Genomic DNA, 24,384 nt, shown 5'->3' with positions numbered 1-24,384 from the left:
ACCATTTGTAGATGTTAAGACATCATTAGATGCTATCATCATTCAACAGGGCGTGCAATCCTATGTTTAACGACACACCATCGCCATCAAATGGTCATCGAGCACTGTAATGTCGCAACGTCCCATTACTAATAAACATTTAAACGTTGAACGGTAATGACTTCGCATAACTGAATGTAAACTGACTACAATTGTTGCGTTATTGGACATCGGTTAATATATTTTTTAAATTCATATACTTTTTAAGAATTTAGAATGGCAAACCATGACTGGAACGTCTGATGGAAGGTCATAAACATCACTTACATACATGAGAAGCACACGGAACCATGACTCCTGATTTTAGAAGACAATGTAATGCCTTAGCACCCTGTGATTTCACTGTCATCCTTCAAAGCGGAACATAATATGTAGTAAGTAGGTAAGAAAAGTACACTGTCTCCTTATGCAATCATAGCAGTTTATAGTATTCTCTCTTATCTATGGTAATGATATTTCGGCGACACGAAATGTCAATTTCTCTAATTTCGTAGTCATAGTTAGAAAAATGGTTTCCATTGTCTCATGCATTGTCATAGTGGAACATAGTCTATTGTTTTTTTACTGTTATGCAAAATGGTACTACGCGTTCCGGTAGTAAATTCAGTAGTACCATGTAAGAGATATACATACAAATTAGTAGCATTCCATTGAAACAAGTGAACCGAAAAGAGATAACATAATTTATCTAGCTAAACTACATTATATCTTGCTGTGACTCTATATCTAAACCTACCTGAAGGTAGGAAGTTAGGCACAATGAGTGTTTCTTGTATGAATTCTGATTTATGAATTATGTATTTTTAAATACAGTATTTGTAATTAGTAGTTGCTGATTAGTAGCTGATTTTTGTTTCAACTTTATATAAATACTGATTATCTACAACTGTACATATTGCCCGATCAATATGCATGCATTTGGATTATTGATACTAAATATAATTAAAATTATTTCACGCAATATTACTTATCTACAAATAACATCAGCATTGTTAATTGTAGCTACATATTTTACAATTCACTATTTGTTGAGTTGGCTCTCTTTTTAAATTTTACTAACATTCATCATAGTTATCTAAAAATACATTTTAAACGACCTAGATGGTCTAGCGGTTTATCTCACCACCTTACTTTCAATGGTCGTGGTTTCGATTCCTCGTATGATATAAACATTTGTTTATATACATCGTTTCTTAGAATCTATATTTAATGTTCGTATTTATTACAACCAAATATTTAAGTAAAATGCTGTAATTTCTATAATAACAATATGATATTCAGTTAGTACTTACTGTTATATAGTTTATAAATATAAATATTGTTCATTGGAGTTGCGGTTGTTGAAAAATGCCGTATTGACATAAAATAACGTGATTCAGGTTTGCTGATGACTCGTTACTTGTGTGTAGCGGTTAGCTATGCATGATTCTGACCGGTTTTTCTGCTGCTCTGAGTGACGTCATAGCATCGTAGAATGGTCAGTCATATGGCGGCCAGCATTTCTCAATGTTTAATTTTTTCCTTGACGGTTGTGCTTTATCGTCATGTCTCTAATATTCATATTCTTGATTTATTTTATTATTGTTACATATATCAATCTTGTATTTTATAGATTTTTTTATTTTATCATTAATTATTACATATTTTATACATCCATTAAGAGTTGCAACCAAAGTTGTAACGCACTTGATGGAAAGTAGTATTGCACCCTTCACCCGTAAGAATTTCGTAATATTTATTCGACTCAATTCATATACTAGTTACTGTGTGTACATAACATTTATTACCATTATCCTGTATATATTCACAATCTACCAAAACACTTAAATCAACAATAATTGAATTTACATCATAACCTGGTTTATTTCGGTCTTGTATCAACATATCGACGGCTTCTATTTCATTTAAGTTTACGCTCGTAAATCATGAATCGTGCCGGGAACTTAAACTCCTATATTCGATTTAGGGCTGCTATTTATAACAGACTGACTTCACTGGTAACATTACACGTTCGTAGATTCAACACCTTTACGCATTCGGTGCTGTTGATATTTTGCCAAACAAACGTACCGTTGTGTGTAGGATTTGTAGGTTATACCTGTGAATTATTTCTTCACTGTGTGTTAGAAATAATAAATGAGTCAACAGCCCACCTTATATAATATGACAATTGTCACTTACGAGTTTATGAGCAGCATCATTGACATAATACTATTTTCTGTGTCTGTCATTACTCATGTACTGCATTTCTATAGGACAAAATTAATATTCGTCTTGTATCTGTGTTTGCTTTTCTTACTAAAGATATTGCATTTGAATAAGCTAGTTTATTAACAGCATGTAATTCATTGCTATCATAGGATTATAGAAGCTACAGATGAAAAAGGTTCTGTAATTAATTTGGATATTTGTAATGTATCATCGTTTTACCGATTTCCCTTGCACAATGTACGTAAGTTATTATCTTTCGATTTCATAATAGTCTATTAAAACAAAGTAAATTCATTTTTATTAGAGTATTATATATTTTAAAATTAAAATTTATTTAATTTTAATTGTCTTTACTGTATGTTATTAAGGTTTTAATAAAAATGTTCGCAGAAAACTTATTTCAAAAATACTTGTCTACACATACGCTGTTCGCACATAAACTGCAAGTAATACAATAATAGTTCTATTTGCGGCATTAATTGAGTGATTTGTATGACTACCTTCATTCATTTATTCGTAGGCCTTAATATCCTTATGTCATCGTATATGCACGCTGCTGCGGATGTAGCCATTTATAATACACAAATGTTCGTCTATATGTTTCGTGTCCTCTAAGTTTATGAGGTCAAGGTCTCCCGCCGTGGGCGCGTTACTGCTCCTTTTATTTACCGTTCCATTAAACGCTTTGTTGTCAGTACTTTCCTTATTTTCTTGTTCGCCGTACAGAGGTAGTTTTCCGTTGACAAATGTTGTAGTTATAAGAATCTTTTTGGGTCTATATTCCATACTATTTGTTGGTTTTCTAAGTATATGCTTATTTTATAAAATAATCCTGCATTCACCTCCACAAATATTGCTTTTTTAAATTTTGTATTTTAGGCTGTGCGTCTGTAGTCAGTCAGGACAAACAATTTTATAATTATATAGAATTACTAATAGACATCGAGAAGTTAAATACACTACATCTACTCTAAAAATCAGATTTGTTGTGGAAATATTCTATATTAATTGTATAATTGTTTATAATTGATAATACTTGACTGACTTTATAAATTCTTTTATAATAGTAGTTACATTATGAGCAAGTAACATGGCTGTATTTGTGTAGTAAGGCGGACAGCCTTACACGATACCACTAATGTATGTTATAGTTGCATTTTTACATATTTTTTATTTAACTCAATGAAATACAAGTTTCATTTTGTTTTTAATGTGGACCTTCCTCATTCACTATATTTAGTATTGCGACAATGACGCCATCCCTTCATGTCGCATATGGTCATTACAAAATTCACTGTCGTGTTAATGACAATACAAATTGCAAATTATACTGGGCCAAGGATAATGTGACAAATATTATATAAACCTGCATGTTACATGTAATAATTGAACCAAAAGCAGGTAACAGTTTTTTAATAAAGTGAAGGTATTAGGGGTGTGTATAACGTCTGAAAAACAGCTGGTTGCGAAACCGTCGAATAACAGCCATACTTTCTTTTAGAAAACTAACGGTCTTTTCTATTATATGTATTGTTTTTACTTACTATTTGCATTTTGTTATTTTGTAGTTATATATGTAACCTCACCACAATTGTTCTACTTCTTCAAACTAATTTAGAAATAAAAAAAGTTATTAACATTTCGTTAGAAATATTGTTATATATCTATTTCCATAAATATTTCTACTCAATATCTCATAATGTATTAAATATGGAAAATGTATCTTGTGAAAATGGTTTACCCGTTGCTGTTGTCAGTTAGTCATTTAAAAATAACTTGGATAATATCACAAATATGCTGAATTCATTCAAATTCCTTGGCATCTTTTGTTTGAACGTCAATGCCCGGTGCCCTTTAAAGCTTGGCATTTATTTTGGAAATATATTCCGTTTGAAAGAGTGATGGGTCTTTGTCTGGGTTAATTTCCTTTTCGACGCCTGTCATACTTGTAAGAATAGCATTAAGTACGCTTTTGGAAATTCGTATGTTGTCGACCCGTAGGTATAGTTCAATGAAATATGTTTTTCTTTCGTATTGTTATATTGATTTGAAAAGAGACTTTAGTAACAGAAATGTGTAAGTGTTAACAGCTTTTGCTTTGTTTATAACTAGTTTTCACGCGTCCAATGTCACAGAATAAAAAATAACAGCCAAATACTTTGATATACTGTATAAATTGTTCTAACATCTTATAGTAAATTTGTATACTGGAAGACTGCATAATTTATAAGCCCGATTAACCTTTCCTAGTCGTGTAGGAAGCCATGCCATTTCATGTAGGTAACTATGTGTAAAGATCAAAGCATGGATTACTAGTAAAGCCATCTTTTTGTGTTGCACCTTGTTTAGACGCCATATAAAGACAGGAAGAGAAATTTCCAGTTCTCAAGTGGAACAAATAACTTTATAATGACGTTCGTATACTCCTCATGGGAATTATCCATATTTAGGACGACGACAGTAAAAAAACCGTAAAAAGTTTTACATTTAAGTGTAAAAGGCGTAATTTTTGAAATCTAAATAAACTATTTATATAATAGTATTTACTTCTTTGTTTTGTGAAAAAAGAGTTTAAGTTTGGATAAATTGTTACTTTATTATTAATTATATTGCTATTTATAGGTTTTTAATAATATATTTAAAAATATTTACCGCATTTTAAAAATCTTGCGCACACATTTTGTTTTTAGTGTCAAATTCTATTTCTACTTTTGTGAAGCTTAACAATTTAAAGTGGAATTAATATTAAACTTCTGCCATGCATGGGTAGCAGTTAAATCGATAATAAGCGTTGCAGCTTTTTAATCACCCGTCTTGTGTCTGCATATCCGGAAAGCTTATCTTGATGGATTACTCATTTGAATGAACGATAAACATGCATGTGAATGATGGGACTGTAGCGTTTATAAAAACACGGCGGTTTTACAAAGGTAGTAATTATTCATTATTTTAAGTTTTATTTCATGCGGTTACCAGAAATAATAAAAAAGGTGACAGATTTTTTGGAAAGCTATATATTTATTACATAAAAAACCATAAACAATAACTGTAAAACCATACAAGGTGCTGAATACGTTAAATTACCAACTTGATTGAAAGCTGTCTTATAGAGATGGTTTAAGCTAAGTTTTAAAATTTAATTACCTCGTAAGAACAGGGCTGTTCCACAATGTGTAATCCTGTCGTTAACTGAAATTCCATAGCCATTCCATTTTAAGACCACATGAGCGAATTATAGCCAACGCGTAACAGGGTCGTTATGCAATGCGTGAAGACATTATTCTACTGAAACCAGACGTTGGTAGGGTCTTACCAAAATAGTGTTCAATAAAGTAGGACATCGACTGAATTTGTATGTTCGAAATTGAAACAAAATCTGACTGCTGAGAGAATTTTCATAATATTGTGCCCGCCTTTTATATAATCACATTGTAAGTAATGTTATTAATTTATAATAAATAAGTGTTTTTAAGATATTTGCATATTTAAATTACTCGGTAAAAAAAAGATTGTCTCTCTTTATATTTTTTGAGTATCCGAACTAACAATATAATATAAAAATCCAGACAAGACTTATTCTTACTTCATGCTTGACCTTGCCACGTTCAGTTTTATGAAATTGATTCGTCACGTTTTCAAGGTATCATAGATTGTAGGTATTGGACACTACGCAACAGTTTTTATTCGAAACATTTTTAATGTAAGTCAAGGTGCGACGTACAATGTTCAGTAGTTTGATATAGAAAAAATAATTGTCGAACCAAATCATGCGAATTCTCCTTTAAGTTTCCTGGTTCTAATTTGTTTCTCCATCACATTCCAGAGGGCTTATTCAAGTGGCAAACGAATCTATCGTTGCAAGTCGATTGCTATCGCATACTTGAGATAGAATGAGATAGCGATATCCGCCGTCTTAGTCTTTCTTATGCGTGGGGTCGACGGTAGCGATCTATTCGTTATCACTTGTCTTGGTCGTCTGTGTTTTTGAAGTGGTTTTTCTTATTTGGAGTTAAGTTTCGGTTTTTCTGTTTATAAACGTCCGACATTATTTATGCAATTATTCATAAATATTTTATAGGTCGTATGTATAATATATTAAGTAGACCGTATATGTTACATGTTTATAATTTTAACAAGTTTTAAAAAATATAGTCCCAATAGTCCAGATTTTTAAAGTTCCTTGACATCGTGTCCTATTTAGTGGAAGAAAAACTATAAATAATTTTATTTTAATCTTACTTTTTAGTTTTCAGTATAATGGCGAATTTAGTTTTTATGTTATTTATAAATGATAAATTGCTTTTTGTTATTTTATCACCTGGCCCGTATGATTATGATTATGAACTTGTCGTAAATAATAAAATAAATAATTTACTTGTCTAAATCAAAGAGTTAAACAAATACCGGTGCATTCAAAGTTCAAAGCAATCGCCGTCATGATATTAGCGGTTTTGTAGTAAGAATATAAAATAAATTCCGCGAACTAACTTGCAAATGTTGCAAACATCTCTTATGCAAATATTACAAAATTTGCCTTTAATGAAGTTGTCTGAGAAATGTCAACATCCACAGTCCGGTGTGAGAATTTACAAATGGTTATACTTTCTTTGTGTTATAAGAAGGGTCCATGAACCAAACAAACCGAAAAACAATTATAATTTTCGATTGTCTTCTTTAAAAAATAAATACCTATATATATCTACCGTGAAGTCGGATATACCAGCAAAGTAACAAGTCGGAGTGAATGATTTTGTTCTTAGAAAATGTTAAATACATATAAAACAAACAACATTCTTCAAGCGGTAACAATAGCAATACAAGTTACTATTTAATTAACTTTTAATGTAGCTTAATCTGTTTTGACATTAACTTTCAACAAATTACGTCGTAATAGACTATAACAAACCTCATTTTTCCAGAAGTATCTACAGCATTAAATATTTATGCAAATATACACAACCAATATACAAGTCACGAATCTAATAACCAAAGGAGATAGTTTATTGTCCAAATTGAATCAAGATTAACCCTTTCATAGGACCACCCGCATGTATTCGTTGCATCTGATCAATTATATTTACCACCATGATGTTGGAGTATTTATCACATCAGTGCCACTAATTAACTTTCGTTTGATCGATATTCAACTTAATAAATTGTGCTAGCCGTGAGCCATAAACTTGTTTATAATAGTACGATCCGATAAAGATACCTCTTGTTTAGTAAGTATGTAAGTACAATTTCCATTTTATAGAATATATAATAGGTATCTGCATATTATTTCGGCGATCTCCGTGGTATAGCGGTGTGCTAATATCGTGAAACTGTTCGATTCCTCGTACGATGATAACATTTATATTCATGAGTATGAATATTTATATTGATCTGGGTGTTATATACATATAAATTATGAATATATAAAAATATATATATTTATTTGTCTTGTACCCATAATACAAGATCTGCTTAGCTTCGGACTAGATAGTCCTCTATAGATTTTCCAGGGTTATTATTTTTATTATTATATTTTATATTTTCGGAACTTCGTCTGGTATAACTTTTATTACAGTCAGTTTTTCAATTCAAAGCAGGACTAATTTATAAAATCAATTAAATTATTATATAATTACATTATATTCTATATTATTATATATAAAATTTCGTGTCACCGTTTTCGTTCCCATACTCCTCCGAAACGGCTTGACCGATTCTCATAAAATTTTGTGAGCGTATTGAGTAGGTCTGAGAATCGGCCAAAATCTATTTTTCATCCCCCTAAATGTTAGGGGTAGTCCACCCCTAATTTTTTTTTTATTTGAAGGCAACAACGTTACATTATATTCTATTAATATATGAATTATTTTAAAATTTGCAATTTTATAAATATTTAAATCTGTCTGTAATGCTAATAAATGATACTTGATATTCATTTTGATGAAATTTTAAAAAGTATGTGTATTCTCACTCATTCTCATAGTTTACTCTTCATTAACACTGACGCACGGTAGGATTCTCTGAAATCGAAAGTCCAAACGTCTGTATTTCGTAGACGTGCTAAAATCTATCTCTGGGAAAAACCTTAGCTGGTTACTGCGTTATGTACGCATATACCAATAAGAAACTCTATTTATTAAGTGTTAAAGTTCGGAAACGGGAGACGAACGCTGTAAGAATCTGGGTTCCCACGCGAAAAGTGCCTATGTTGGTGGCAAGTGCGGAGATAAATATTTGTAAACTCCCATGAACGTGTGAGTCCACGACCTTGTGTTGAGACACGCATACCCTCTATTATGCTTATTAGCGAAAACTATTATTTTTTATTACGTCGCTGGTCTAGCGGTTTAGCATCTCGCTATACTTCCGATGATCGCGGATTCCATACCTTACACGGTATTTACATTTGAATACATGAGTATCATTATTTGTATCCGTCTGTATATTTTCGACGTGTATTTCGAAAAAAATCGAAATACTTCTATTAGTTGTCTAGTACCCATAACTTTCAGAAACTTGTGATTATTTATTTAGTTTTGGATTTCTTGATGAGATATTTCTTGCTGTAATATTCAGTTTCTACTTTTCTAACGTGAATTTCTATACTTGTCTCAAGTTTTGGCAGAGTACGATAATTATATAGATACGTTCATAAGATGCACCAAACTCGTAAGATTGAAATAGGTGTGTTTGAGTGTCACGACTATAGTCAAAAGAACAAATAGGAAAGATCAGCTGCAACTTATCTTATATGTGCAACGATTTGAATGCCTTTTTAATCCTTTTTGCGAACATAAACACTATGTAAATATAGTTATGTCTTTAAATATAAAACAACATAATCTGATTCAGTATGTGTGGTATGTTAAGAATTTAATAAATTTCAAGCCGCAAGCACAATCTGAGACGGCGACGTTAGTGGCACATGGCGGGCGCCTGGTTCTGTATCCTGACCGAAATAGATCAATAGCTATTTATAATGTGCGCGTATCCGCCCTGCGCACGCGCACTGCGTTCACACATTTGTGGCGACCGCGTAAATACGGCGCCGACGACGCGACACTAGCCTGCGCCATCTAGATTTATTCATCCACTGACCCTTATAACCTGAATGATGAGGTAATTTCTAAAATTGTCTTAAATCATCCTTACTATTATTATGAATGAGAATGTAACTCTGTCTGTCTGTCGCGCTTTCACGCCCAAACTAGTGAGCCGATTTGAATGAAATTTTGTACACAGATATTCTACACTCTGAGGAAGGACTTAGGCTACTTTTTTAATGCGAACGAAGTGTTGAAAGGAGAGATTAAAGGTTCTATGTAAGTACCGTCATTTTTAAAGTTAGAAGTTCTTTGGGTTATATTATTAAATATTTTTACTTTATTTGGTCAAGGTCACATCCACGCGGGCGAAGTCGCGGCCACAGCTAGTCGTCTAAAAAGCTAGTAAACAATATTAATAATGAGCTTTTAACGAAAATTAATACCATCCATCAATCATATCAAGTAAAAGCTGCGATCCGAATCTGTAATTCATTTATTGATCGAATCCCTGAGTCAGCATTATTACAATACGATCAAAATGAAAACAGGGCAGAATTAGATATTGAGTTCTTAGCCATCAAAATAAGCACTTTGTGCGCTTTTAACTTAAGTAAGTTTATAATTTTCTTCTAATTTTCGTGGTCTTGTAATGAAAATCATACTTGTCAAGAGACAGTTGACAGGCCGAAGACAGCCATCCGACGTTCATATTTTGTTTGCTTTTTACCTACTTGTTATAAGGATAACTGTTTGGCGTTCTGAACAAATCGCCTTACCAATTTCTAATAAACTAGCAATTGATAATTTTAAAACTTTGTGTAATGTAAACATAATATTTATACTTAAAGCATTTGTAATTGGAAAGGTACCAAATATACGAATAACAACTCAATAAAGATCGGAACGTCTGAAAACAATTGAATGATTATTACCAGTGTTTTTTACATTATTTATTCCTAGTCGTGTAAAAACCCTGGTAATCATCACAAACACACTCACGCAGTCACGTCACATATGGACGGTGATATCACAGAGTATTACATGTAGAGAGTGAAAGCTTTTGAACCTGCTTACTACAGAAAGCTGTATAGAAACACGATTAATATGATCATAACTGTCAATATTGCCGTTTAAGTGTTTACCCGAAAGTCAAATCAAATCAAAATATCTTTATTTGCATGAATTAAGATATTTTGATTTGATTTGACTATTACATTTTTGTATCATTGATAGGTATTGGTCTATTGCAGACACATTGATATGTTTAATCTACCGTCAGTTCGGATTGCTTTCGAGCTGTCGTGTTTTTCTGTCGAACTTTTCGAGTCGTCTGTGTTCTATGTGAGTGTGAATATTTCACCTATTTCAACCGCCGAGTAACTTGCTTTGTAAGCTGTGTTATTATAAGATGAGATAGTGAAATTATAAGATGAAAAGCTTGGCAGTTTGACATGAGGACTACCTTTGTAATGGAAATGTATGAGTAGTATCACGGGTATCACATGATAACATGATGTCTGATTATGTATATAGTTAACGATTATTGCTTACAAACAGGGCCCACCGGTTTCAGTATGTTTGCCATTCCTATTACATAAAATATCAATAAAATTACTTTCTTTTAAAAAAAATGTTTTCTTTATAACCTTATGGTTATAAAGAAAACATATATTTTTTTTATGTTTATACATTCAGTGGTTACTAATTTATCCCAAGCAATACTTGCAGAGGAGTATATTGTAAGATTGTGAATTCTATCTATTGTTAATAGATAACAATTTGATATAAGTCTGACAGATTTTATTGAAAGAATATTTCGTACTGATGCGGATGCTTTGTAATCAGATGTATCTGAACTTCTGAGGCCATGTAGGGACAAAGCAATCTAAACGATTCTCAATTGGTAATTATTCAAGGCAAAGTAAACGTTCATAATGTTCCTATAGTAAAACAAACAAGACGCACCCAACCGCAGTGATGTAATATCTATTGGTGTTTTAATACATCAATTTATTTTATAATTTGGCACTGAAAATAACGATTTATATTCTATGATATTTATATTACCATCGCAAAAGTGAGTTCTGTCCAGAATTAATTTATTACATCAATTTCTTTTCATATTTACTATAATATACTCTCTGATAAATGAAGCTAGTTATTTGACCTTCTCATATTACGGTCATGAGAAATATAAATAAATCTTACTTCATAAAATAATAAGCAATTTATATTAATAGCACATATCTGACTATTAAGAGTTATTTTACAGTGGGAATACTCGTAAATATTACAAATTGTAAGAAGATCCTTATATCCTTACTAATGTAACATAAATATTAGCACCAATTGCCCACGTACCTTTAATATCACAGTACACCATCTGGACTGGAAATAGTACTGACGATTGTTTTAAAAGTAGAGTAATATTGTTCCTATTTGCAACAACATCTGCATGCATTTTCAAACTAAAATTTAAAGGAAGCGTTTCCACCTGGAATCTATTACTTTCATACAACAAAACTATCTTAGGATCTTAGTTTGTTGCACTATTGCAGCGTTTATTGGTTTCAGCTGTATGACAGTGCTTTGTGTAATTGGTAATATGGACTATTATTTGTCATGGCCAATACATTTCAATATTTTTCGTAATTATTAATGTATTAAATAGTCAGATGTTCATCAATAATATATTTAACTAACTATTGCCCAGGACTACGTTAGCATTACATGTGATTAATTGATCGGATAAATAATATTCTATGTCTATTTACATCCCTCACTACGTTAGCGTACAGTTTTATGACCACTAATGTCGCCGCTAAGGCAAGATAAATTAATTAGAAATGCTTAAAAGAGAAACATAGATAGATATTTTTAACAGAAATCAACGCCGGTGCACACAGACCTAACGCTACCAAAGTTTGATTAAAATTAATGGTACGAGAGATACGAATAGAGGCTAAATATACATACATTCATTTTTATTCATAAAGATTGTCAATTGCGTACAATTAGATTTTCGTACAATTTGTGGTTCGCATCATTGAAGTCTACAAATAAACGAAATCTGGGTCACGGTCTGTGTGCTTCATCGACACATTTGTACTCTACGCATTCATAAAACCAAATGTAATGTCTATACACACTGTTTTTTCTTGTTGTTTTCTTTATAAACAATCTGTCATGTGCATGCAATGAAGCTTTGTATTTTTAGAATGTGTTAGAATAACTTAACCCAATATCTTTCGTTCCTCTGGAGTTTCAAATAAAGGAATAATTTTGAGAAATCGCTGTAGCAATCTCCGTAGTTTTGTACCCATAACGTAATTGTAGAATGTCGAGTATAGAATTGAATACATATACTTATTTACTAACACACAAAATTCTTAACACTTATTTTGTTTTGAAGATTTTTGAAGCATACAAATAATTTTCATATTTTCAATCCCATATACCAACTTTCAATCCGCATTATTCATTAATGCAAATATTTTTATAAATAGCAATATATGCAATATTCTTTTAATAACACTGGGTATAAAGTAGCTGCTATGAGTCAATCAGTACTTATAAGATCATCCAAAAAGACTGTCTTATGTACTTTTAAAGTCACATCTCTTTCACTTATGAATATTCGAAAGGACAATCTTCCTTATAGGTAAAACGGGTTTTTCGACATAATTACACCTCTCCAATACTAGTCTTTTTATAAGATAATGATAAAAGAAATTGGCTTTGATACAATCTAAATTAATCTATCTCTAATTATTTACCTACCTTAATCTGTAACTCTCGCAAAGATATTTTTATGCATCAACTATCTACAATACGGACTAGTTGTTTATCTAAGTATAAGAGGTTAATTTTGTTTTTAAAATATTCAATATGTTGATTTTGCGTCAAGACAGTCTAGACCTAAGGTTCGTTTGCGGACCCATCAAGATAAATGTGTAAGACGTAAATACTCTTACACAAGATAACGTGAAGTGGATCAGATAGTACTAATTATTTTACTTGACAAGACTAACAGAACGGAATTTTGATTTATTTATTTAATGAAGCGCTATTATATGTTTCAGATACATTATTTTCATATTTTGTTCGAGATAGTTTGAAATAATTCTCATGAAGTATTTCTTGAGAATTATTTCTTCCTTGAATTATCACTAAATATGTATTTCAGATTCGTATCACAAAGAATGCAGCAGTATGTTGATAATACCACTCTTCAAATTCAATGTAATAAATTTAAAAACATTGACATAAAACTTCGTTTTGGTACCCTTTAAACTCATACAAAGAAAAACGTGTTCACAAATCGAAAATACCAGTTAGAACTGACACAGACACGTTTTATTACAGTTATTATTATTTACTAAGTGCTTGGCGATATCTATAGCAATTTCAGCATTCAAAACTGCAATTACTGTACTAATTTGCAAATGGTTCCAACAATAAAGTCTATAGTCGTAAATTACTAGGTTATGTTTAATGCATTTATAAAAGCTATTCCATATCCTTGCACTTGTGCATATAATTAATTTGCGTTAGGACATAGAATTACAATAAGAAGTACGGCCAGTTGAATGCCATATTGAGTTTTATTGTTGACGTCACGTTGCATTTATAGAAAGTACCATTAACAACACATGTGCTCGTTTCTTGTGAATGATTATTCTCACAAATCCTACAATTAACGAATGTAGGAATGTAATCCAGATCGATGACGAGCTACGGAGTTTATCTTTAATAAAAGTTGAAATGCCTTCGAACACATTTTTACTGTAAGTGTTCAGTCAGAGGTTAACTATTTGATTGGACATGATGGCGATTTGCGGACGTGCTAAGTGGATGATGACTGGGGTAAAACTTCGGACGACCGCAATTTGAGAATACAAAGCTGAAATATAGTGTGTCCTCCTTGAATATATTGACTCCTTAAGTTCATAAGCGTCACCGTGAGAATGTCTCGTAACAAAGAACAAGATAAGATACGATTTATTGGCAATAAGAAGATACTTGCTGTACTACTTTCTACCCACACCGTTCTAAACGTTTTATCGCCTGTCAAACATTTGCCTAACCGAGATTTCCTGTTACATTGCATCTACTCTATAACGAGCAAACACATTGTGCTCTTGTTCAAATCTAAGAGTTCATTAGCCTATCGTGCATTGCCGAAATGAACATAAATTTGCCGAATGGTTTTCATATCACGTGATATTGGATTGCTCTGATTATTTAGCCAGACTCCGCTAATGATGCGAGAAGCAAGCCGTGTTATAATTGCCTCAGTGTTGTTAATTGTGGTTCTATAGTATCTAATTCATGCCGTAATCTATTCGCTACGTAGAGTGACTCGCCAAGTCTTGTCAGTTGCGAAATTTATTGCTCAGAACCTGTGTACCACTTTGTAGTTGTTGCTGTAGTTACTGATAATATATTTCAGGTTATTCAAAGAATACAATATTAAATAAATAGTATAATAACGCTTAATTGGAAATGTATTACAAATTATAATAGTAACTACAATATACATTTATTCAATTATAGGTTCCAATAATTTAAATATTTCGTCATAAAAATGAAACGTGGCATAACCTTTAATAATAGCTGTAAATTATATTAATGTTTATATTAATTACAATGAAGTGATTGTTAATACTCATAAAATTTCACGGTTTCTTGTGGAGGCCCACGTCTTTGGTTATTAGCTTAGGAAATAGAAGTAATCACTGGAGCTTTACAACCGTATAAATTTTACAAGTAATATGCAATGCTTTATCTATCGGAGTACACTTTCACTCTTCGCCCACAATTCAGAAGTGGGCGACAGGGAAAGCAATATGTTAATCCAATGGGATGATGAAATCGATCTTTTGCCGATTTTGTTGTTTTAAATTTTTATACAAACACCGTAAGTTTCTGATTAAAGGGAGACCAAAAGTGTTAAAGGGCTGCTATGGTCTACCACATCTTAAAGAAATAATTTCTATCAGACCGCTTACAAAAGCAGAATTTATCTTACTATGAATATGCCAGTCACTTTAAACTTTAATTCTATGAAATTTAATATTATTTGCTTTTAATTTTCAGGTAAAGGTGAGAATTTGAAGTAAAAATTTATTTTCGGTAAGTTCTAGTTCATTAAGTTTATCTGAAATGGCTATCAACACTCTACATTAATAATATATGAAGTGATTTGTTTTCTCAACAATTAGATTGGAGATGGATCTCTGATGGTTATTTAAGACCGTTTTAGGAAGGTCTATGTTGAGACAATGCTGAATAAATGATCAATATCATTATGATAATAGTCACCAATTTATATTGCGGTACTCAATTAACGTCTCCTATGTTATTGTGTATAGTAGGTAACCATAGTAGACTAACTTCGAGTGTTATCGATACTGAATAGCGAATCTTTGATTGTGCATATCTACAGTTCATTAATTCAGTTCAAATCTTACTCCAATCACAAATCATTGTGCCAAAGATTTTGACCCATAAAGCTTTCTTTTCCACCTCCCACTTCTATAACGCAATACGATTTAATAACTGTATTACGGTCTCTGTGCCCACGAATTAATTCCACATTCCATTTAATACACGATCAAGGTGTCTGATAGGTGCCTCTAACTCTTAATTTAGTTGTTTTAACGACCAATGATAACACCTTTATAGACGATCAGGTGTGCTTTATTGATTCCTGAGAGGTTTACGTCTTTAATTCTACTGACCATTTAGAGATAGAAAAACGGTAATGATTCGTCATTTAGATTTGTTATAAAGGGAATAAGTAATCAAATCAAAAGGCTTGTTAGGATGGGTTTTTGAACAGCTGTTGAATTTCTACGGACTTCTTTTCCGTTAGGTACATTCAGTCATCAAGGTAACTCATTGTATTTTGTATAGGTTGTAAGCGAGTTCAAAACATCTTGCTATAGTGTATTGTAGTTTTTGCAATCAACTTCTATTATATTATTGCTTTTAATTTGTATCAATAAATGTCGGATTAATTTGCTATAGAGATTCATTCTCAACAGATAATCAGTTACCAACACTAGTATGTACGATATTCTCAGTTTAAATAAGATATAACTGTTATTAATCTAACTTAAAAATAAAACTGTTATAAATTCATAGACTATATTAATTTAATGGTAATTATTAATATGTTTCTAATACTTTTAATGTAATTGTGACTAATTTATACGGTGATAAAACAATAATACCATTATGATTACTTTTTATATGATGTTTTCTCATCACGTTACGTAATATTTAAATTCAAAGGTCACCCTCGTTTGTCGCACCTTCCCAAAGTAACTCGAACACGCAAAGCTTTAATAATGACACTCATCCTGTTATTTCAGACGAGTTTCCTGCTATTAGTGACGAACTAAAATAATTTGTTCGGTCGTTACGAAACCCATCCAAATAGCATTTGTTGCTTATTACTATTATTTATACATTTTCTCATCTTTCTAAAAATTTGGTTATGGCATTAACAGGTGTACTTATTTAAAATCATCGCCGCTGTATCACGAGAGCGACTTAGGACCTAAGGTTCATATTCTTTAGTATTTCTGCAGTGATGGAATATTGATTAGAAACTAAAAATCAATTTGAGAAACGACGGTAGGCTCGCCGCCTGTCACGTTAAATTCTACTATGTCCAGCGAAAAGTGATGAACACTTGGGGTATGAAAAGGAATGAACAATCGTGTTGGTACATTCCCATTGTTATTGTCATTTGTCAACGCAGTCATTCGACTTCCCGATCGTAGTAAATATTGTACGACATTCAGCAGTTTGTGCTCGTAATAGATTTGATCGTGGGTAGAACAGGTTGGCGTGAGTTGCCCTCAATATGGGATATCGGTGTAACCATTAAACGAAATAAATTCAGTTCTCAATGTTTCTGTATATAGTCGTAGCTGTTAAAACGAACCGGTATCTATGCGAACTCGTACATAGAAAATGTAATCGCATCAATTCGTATTAACTCATACCGTGCCAGCAATAAAATCCAATATTTATCAGCGACTTTTCTGATAAGTAGTGCGATTTTATCATTGGCGTGTATGTTTACAAATATGAATTCACTGCCGCCGAGATAGAATCTCTTCTCACGTGTCAATGTTTCAGATCCTGATACCATTTGTCAATAACTTGAAAGACTTCCCAGCGCCGGTTGTATGTTTTATTACTGTTAGCTTTCAGTTTGTTGAGGTATTGGATTTGTGTGCTTCATTCTGTATGATTCATATAAAACAGATTTAAACGTATCAGTTAAAACATCTCTATATATTTAATATCAAAGGTAAATGCATTTGAAGAGATCAAATGTGCCCTAGATTTTTTCTTTGATCTCAAATCAGACAGCAATGAGAAAATATTTCGGCGACGGAATTTTAATGGGTATCGTTTGATCAAATTGTTTTAACAGTTCGTGTATGTACTCTATTTGTGGGTATCATTGGAGTTCCTTAGTCAAAGAGAATAATTAGAAACATAATTTCACCAGTTTAATTCATATCTGTATCTACTTCCGTAAATAACTTTAATTTTTTATAAAAAAAAATATTAAATAGGATCAATCAATTTAAAAATAATCAAAACCTTATTTTTCGTAACTTTATGAATGAAGGATATAAAAAATTATATGAGCGTATCGTATATGCAAGTAAATACATAATTACAATAACAGTATTTTTAGTCGGATATTTAATATGAATAATGAAATTTAATTAATAAGGAAGACCAACTAATGACTATAAATGGTTATGTGTCACAAGTAAATTACAAATGATGATGACATGAACTCTACCTAAGCTGACTACGGTCCACCTTATCTTAAACAACAGTGAACAGAGTAACACGGTACATGTGTAATGATTAACCACAATAATGATTAAAAGCAAGTTGCATGTAAAGTATACAATAATATTTATATTAACATTAGGTACTTGTATTATCCCACAATGCTGCTTACGTCTATTCGTTATGTAGGATTGTTGAGTAACAAAACTAGCAATTCTAATACTATTTTTTATATTTTTAGTAAACACGATTTAATATATGTCATAGTGTTTTCAGCTATAGCCTTTGTTTTTTTTTTAGTTTGATATAAACGCTTTAAAATTAACTAGGAGGATCTTTAATGGGAGCTTGACGAATCAATAGAAAACTGGATTAATTTAAATAGAATTTTATTTTACTAGATCTACTTGGAAACTGATGTATTCATATATTTTCCGTCTTTGCTAACCAAACCAAATTATTAATAATATCATCGACCACTTTAGAACGTAGTGATTTATGCTAATTGGGTTATCGCTAAAACGTCACTGGTATACCACAGATAATAACGATAATTTTAGCAAAATATCGTACCCACATAATTTATCTCCCCAATACAGGGTGTTGTTTACCTAGCTAATCTGTGATGCAATTACTAAATAACAATCAGGTGGTAGAGGCCGCCTCTGCAGCGGAAGCAGTGGGCGTCTGTCGGGGCGTGCGCCCACGTAACCACGATTATGTCACCAATACCTTCTCGTCATATAAGGACAGCTGTGCGGAATCTTACGTACAATAGTAGTTCATTGACGATTATGTTTCGTTTTTGATAACCAGGTTCGTAATATTGTGATAACATTTACTGAGACGTTCTCAATATTTAAAACTCAATGTCTTAATTTCTTGAAATAATAAATATTTAAAAAATACTTTTGTTATCTTAGACTGATCGTTAAACTTTCTGAGAAATAAAATATACTCCAAAAATAATTTTACGATGGCAAGTGATTAAAGCTTTCTGCCCTCGATAATTTATTACGCAATTATTCCCTGTTGTGGCTTAAAATTATATTACCTGCCGGCACAACGCATAAAACGCGTGTTTACTATAGGGACCGCCTTTTACATGCACCAAGCAAATGAATATGTGCTTCATCCATTAATCAACGGTAGCAGTTTCTTGTTAACAACGGAAGCTAAGGTACTTTTAGATTTATAGAAGCCTTAGACATTATCAATCAAGATCGCTGACTGATGCTTTAATATTACATCTTCCATATATGGTATATAATGGATATACTCGTGAGTTGGATGTTGTTTTCATGGTAATCCAAAAGTAGATCTACTTGTATACTAGTATGTGCATCAATATCAGGTTTACCTTAAGGTGTGTCAGATTTACTAAACATTACAATTATTGTCTTTGTTGAATCAATATTTATAAGTAAGAGATAAATTTAGGAATTTATCTCTTACTAATTAATTTAATATTAATCAGCGTGTGAGTCTATATCAACTGGTCCCAAACTAGTTTCTATTTGAATACAAACCTACATTCAACCAGTGTATGTGTGCTTGGTGCATGTGCTTGATGTTTGCGCTCTGTTATTTTACGAGTCATCTTCAGAGATTTATTTACTATTAGTACGGGTAACAGTTAGTTTAATTACCTTGTGCGTACTCTCTGTTTACCATCCGTACTGTTTTGTGTGCACAGCTAGTCTCACTAAACTGAGAACAAATGAAATGCTATCTGTCGTTTATTTTCTAATAAATTTATTTGTACAGCAAAGTGCACTCTCTGTTGTCACTGCTGAGTCTATTATAGCCGTGCCCTAGTTTCAGGAAAGCATAATAGCGCACATGTTTCCTGTTAAGTTAGGTTCAGTCAACTAGGTGTGCAGCCCATGACATGTCTATTTTATGCGACCCACCGCACTTATCCACTTGACATTGACCATTGTCAATGTGATAAACATTGAATGTATTAATAGCGACATTTAATGTACAATGATATCATGAGTACATTTTGTTGTTGTATTTGTCAAAAAGAGGAAGTCTATATTTTTGGAGTAATTTACTAGAATGTATAAGCTGTATAACATATTTATGATATGAACATATGAACTAGTGGTCACACAGTGGTCGAAACTCGACTATAATAAAAATAAAATAAGATCTTTAAACCGGAAATAGTAATAAACAAAAGAGTGTATGTATCTAAAACATGGTAATTTGTGTAATGTCTTTTTTATGGATTTATTGTATTTTATATGCATTATTAAAAAAAAATGCATTCTGCTTTCCTCTATGTAAACTACTAGTGTGCGAAATTCCATACTCCTGCGACCGCGCAAATTTTTGTATAGTGGGGTACAAAGTTTTTGCTTTACGTATTAATGTAATAATTAATTTGTTGAGGTAACAACCTCAAAGTTTAATCCTTCGAGCCAGATGTATACGTAAGTAATAATCATATAAAATGAGCAATATTCTTATTAAGGATTTATTGCTTTGATGCAAATGTCAGATATTATTACAGGGTATTAAGAATATATCGTCTCGTTACAAAATTTGCAACCCAGTCAAGCGATGCAAGCAGTATAACTGTCGCGATGGCCTACATTTATAATTTATCATTTAGCAGAAGCAATCGAGCGACTCCTGGACCAGACAGACATCATACCCTAATATATATATATGGCCCATACGTAATCGTTAATTTTTAGATGGATTAACTCTTTAATTGTTGTAAATGTATCTTTGCGAGTCTATTTTTAGCTTGGACTATAAGACCTGTATTTTCAATGAGCTGTATAACCTCATTTTTACATCAATTGAATCGTCTTAATATAGGTATGTTATACATAACAGGACAGTACCGATGTCTATTTATATTTGAATATATTCAACTAGTAAAAAATATTCCTTAACAAAATTTACATATGTTCGCCATTACTAATTGTTTCAAGCTGTCCCAATAGCATCCATCAACCTTTACATCGTCATAGTGTACAATGTACTTTTTTATTAATGTCATTTATTACATATTTATAATGACTTATTGTAAGCTGCCTGGAGATTTATTTAAAGTTACATATCATATTTCACTATATTGATAAGTGTTTTTGTCATAGAAGTAATTATATCTCCAGTGCTGATGTGTTTTCATTTTTTTATTGGTTCAATGCCACTCACAGCATCCACTCCTCTGTAGCAGTGTGTCAACACATTAGTTTGCGCTGCCGTAACTGACACCATCGTCGCCAGAAATAACATACTTATATGGCCATCGTAAACATACAACACCTGTCCAAGTATCCAATTAGCAGAGGATGCTTGTGCAACAATGCTGTCATAAATATTGTAGAAATATGAATTCATAAATATTACAACAGCGCTGATATACACTTTGCACAGTTGTTTCACCAACTTAGTCGAATTCAAGTTCCCTTTATATTATTGGAACGTGAATACCACTTATTAAAGTTCCGCTTGATAAAAACTGGTGGACATATGGTCCATGTTTAGATTCTGTTTATCATCATATCTTCGCAGAAAAGGTTTTCTTATCACAAACCACCAAGGCACTGAACGAGTATGGTGCTATGCTATATACGCGGCGTATTGACAGTATATCAACGCTTCGACATTGCACACTTGTATCCATATATGGCGACGCTCATGCTACAACTGGAATAACTAATTAAGTTTTAAATATACACGAGGACGATTAAATAAGTCCTCATTAAAATGTTTTGTTATAATTGCGAATTTGTTATTACACTCGTAATTAATCTTAGAATGTATGTGTATTCAATTTTTTTAATCTTCGTAATATTACTTACGAGTATTATAATATTTGTTATTATCTATGTTTAATTATTTATCAGACTCCTGCAGTAATGTTTTATTTTTCTTTATATATATATAAAAGTAAACAATTATAGGAATTGATTGTTTTTTCCTGTTATTATAATGTCTTCTTCAACGTCTTGTTTTAAAAAGCAATTGTTCTATGTATGCATCTTTTTTTCTTTTTATTTATAATATATATATATATATTATAATATATAGTGGGTGTCTTTCCATGATTTTACATAAAAAATATACAGGATTTTTTTATTTATTTCGCCATCTAGTCAATGTATAAGTTACTGGATGTTAGCAGACTAGTACATTAAAACTCTACAAAACAGCGTCACAGAGCGATACCTACCATAGAAATATTTTGTTTGTTTTCAAGTTTATCTAAATCACTAGTTTCTCCAAAAAAAAAACTTTTCTACAAATACGCGAAGCACGGTCACCCAGATACCTTCCCCTTACATGTCAAGGCAATTTACATTATGAGTCTTGCTGCCAATTCCAACAAAGGCATTTAAGAATCACAATCTATTTTCAACAAGAAATCTCATATACGTGATCGGTGTGGTAAAATCACTAGATCCGTGAATACCTTTGGCATATCTGTTTCTTTTACGAATATGGTCATACCAGCGGGAGTCGAAGCCTTCTAGTCATTGTCAATGTTTAAGCCACAGAAGAAAGATTAATTCGTTTTTGTATTGTTTGTTTTAAATTTATAATAACAAAGAAGCTGACGTCCTACCACATGATTTTTTTTTTATAGATAACAGTGAATTAGTTCATCCGTTTACGGTAGCTATATATAATATTAAACGCTAGCGGGGCACCATTGGAGAATGTTAGGATGAACATGAAGTTACGTAGGTTAGTTAACTTAATAAACGTAACGTAAAGTTGACGTAGTGAGTTTTACAGGAGTTCACGTTAGTTTCCGGATAGTGTGGAAGCTGACTTTTTTGAGCTTACTTTAATATTATCCAGGACATTTACTTATCCCTATTACCAATAATCCCTTCACCCCTCACATAATGTAATAACTGCTCTTGGCACAGTCATATACGTAACTCTTGACACTAGGATACAGTAATTAAACAATAATATGAACAACTTTTTGCCAATATAGTAAATGAATCTGAAATTTTCTAGATATCGTCATTCACACAATCGCTATCTATTTGAATACCTATTTATTTGTTTATGTAATTCTTAGCAACTGCGCTTGTTAGAAAGATCTTTATCTTTGCCTGTGATGTTTAAATATGCCCTTATCAATTTAGGTAATTACTTCATGCTTTATCGCTTTAGAAATTTCGGAGATAAGCGAGAGGACGACGAGAGAGGGCTAAAGTCAATCTAGAAAGATTACTTTTTACTGTTCTAGTTAATAACTCCGCTTTAGTATTTGCGTACAGAGGACGTTGTTGCTAAAAATTATACTCATTTTTTATGGGTGATAATGTAATGGTGCTTTAGGTACCAGTGGAGGATCATAGGATGAACATAAGGTCAGGTAGCCCATCGTAGTTTATTCACAAAGAATTGACCACAATGTTTTACAAGGGCGACCGCAGTAGGTCGACATTACTAAGAATCCGCACTCTCCACCCTAAAAAATATCTTCCCCCAGACAGCATTTAGTATAAAATATGTAACTGAAAGTTTTAAACGCTGCTGTATCTTCACAGATGCGCTGAGTTGGTAGATGAGTCATGTGGCGGGTCATACGCGAGGTCGTTTGCATGACGTGGACTTGTAAATTTATAAGAGCATTGTTATATATATTTATGTATTTCATATCATTATTAACGTATTTTATAAGGCCCTTAATTGGAACTATGAACGTCTATTATTACAAGTATGTATGAAATAAAATAATGAGTGAATCATTTATTAATTATTGTATTATTTACGCTCAACATAAAAGTATTAATATTACGCATTGTAATTTACATACTAACAATGTAAACTTTGTAGAATTACAATAGACTTATTCATTCAGTAAATATTGTTCAGTCACTAGACATGAAATGTATTAAATTAGGCATTATCATATTAAATTTGCATGCATTCATGCTAAATTAATGTGTGGTCACATGACTAAGATGTTTGTATGAATATATTAAGAATTAATTGTTTCAATTTGTTTTTTATAAACGTGGTTAAGTTCGTATACGTCCATTTTAGACTCCTGTGTAATGGAATTCTATTCTATAATGGTATTCAATAGTGAATAATGAAATTATCATGATCTCAGCATTCTTGAATGATTTTTGAAGGCATTTGGAAGGCGGTTAGCCTGCACATTTTTATTTTCAGTATTTTTCGCATTGCATAATTTAATGTCTTAAATTTATCTAATATGTATTATAACGACATAGAGTCGATTTTGTTATCAGAAAAGTACCCCATTGTTATC

The 24,384-nt window shown here is 31.9% G+C and overlaps 1 protein-coding gene across 3 annotated transcripts in view; it reads left to right on the top strand.

Annotated features, from left to right (window-relative positions):
• LOC131851726 (unc-112-related protein-like) overlaps positions 1 to 24,384 on the top strand; it is a 331,640-nt gene that overhangs the window by 289,030 nt on the left and 18,226 nt on the right. The window contains exon 2 of one of the 3 annotated variants that reach the window (XM_059202267.1): positions 15,390 to 15,425. The exons of the other annotated variants lie outside the window; for them this stretch is intronic. The gene's annotated coding sequence lies outside the window, so the exon portion shown is untranslated. The remainder of the gene's footprint in view (positions 1 to 15,389; positions 15,426 to 24,384) is intronic. 3 annotated transcript variants of the gene reach the window in all.

The sequence above is a fragment of the Achroia grisella genome, unplaced genomic scaffold, assembly GCF_030625045.1.
Source record: "Achroia grisella isolate CSIRO2021 unplaced genomic scaffold, CSIRO_AGI_Agris_v1 utg807, whole genome shotgun sequence".
In the NCBI taxonomy this organism is placed as follows: Eukaryota; Metazoa; Arthropoda; class Insecta; order Lepidoptera; family Pyralidae; genus Achroia; species Achroia grisella.
This window is presented reverse-complemented; position numbering and strand designations above follow the sequence as displayed.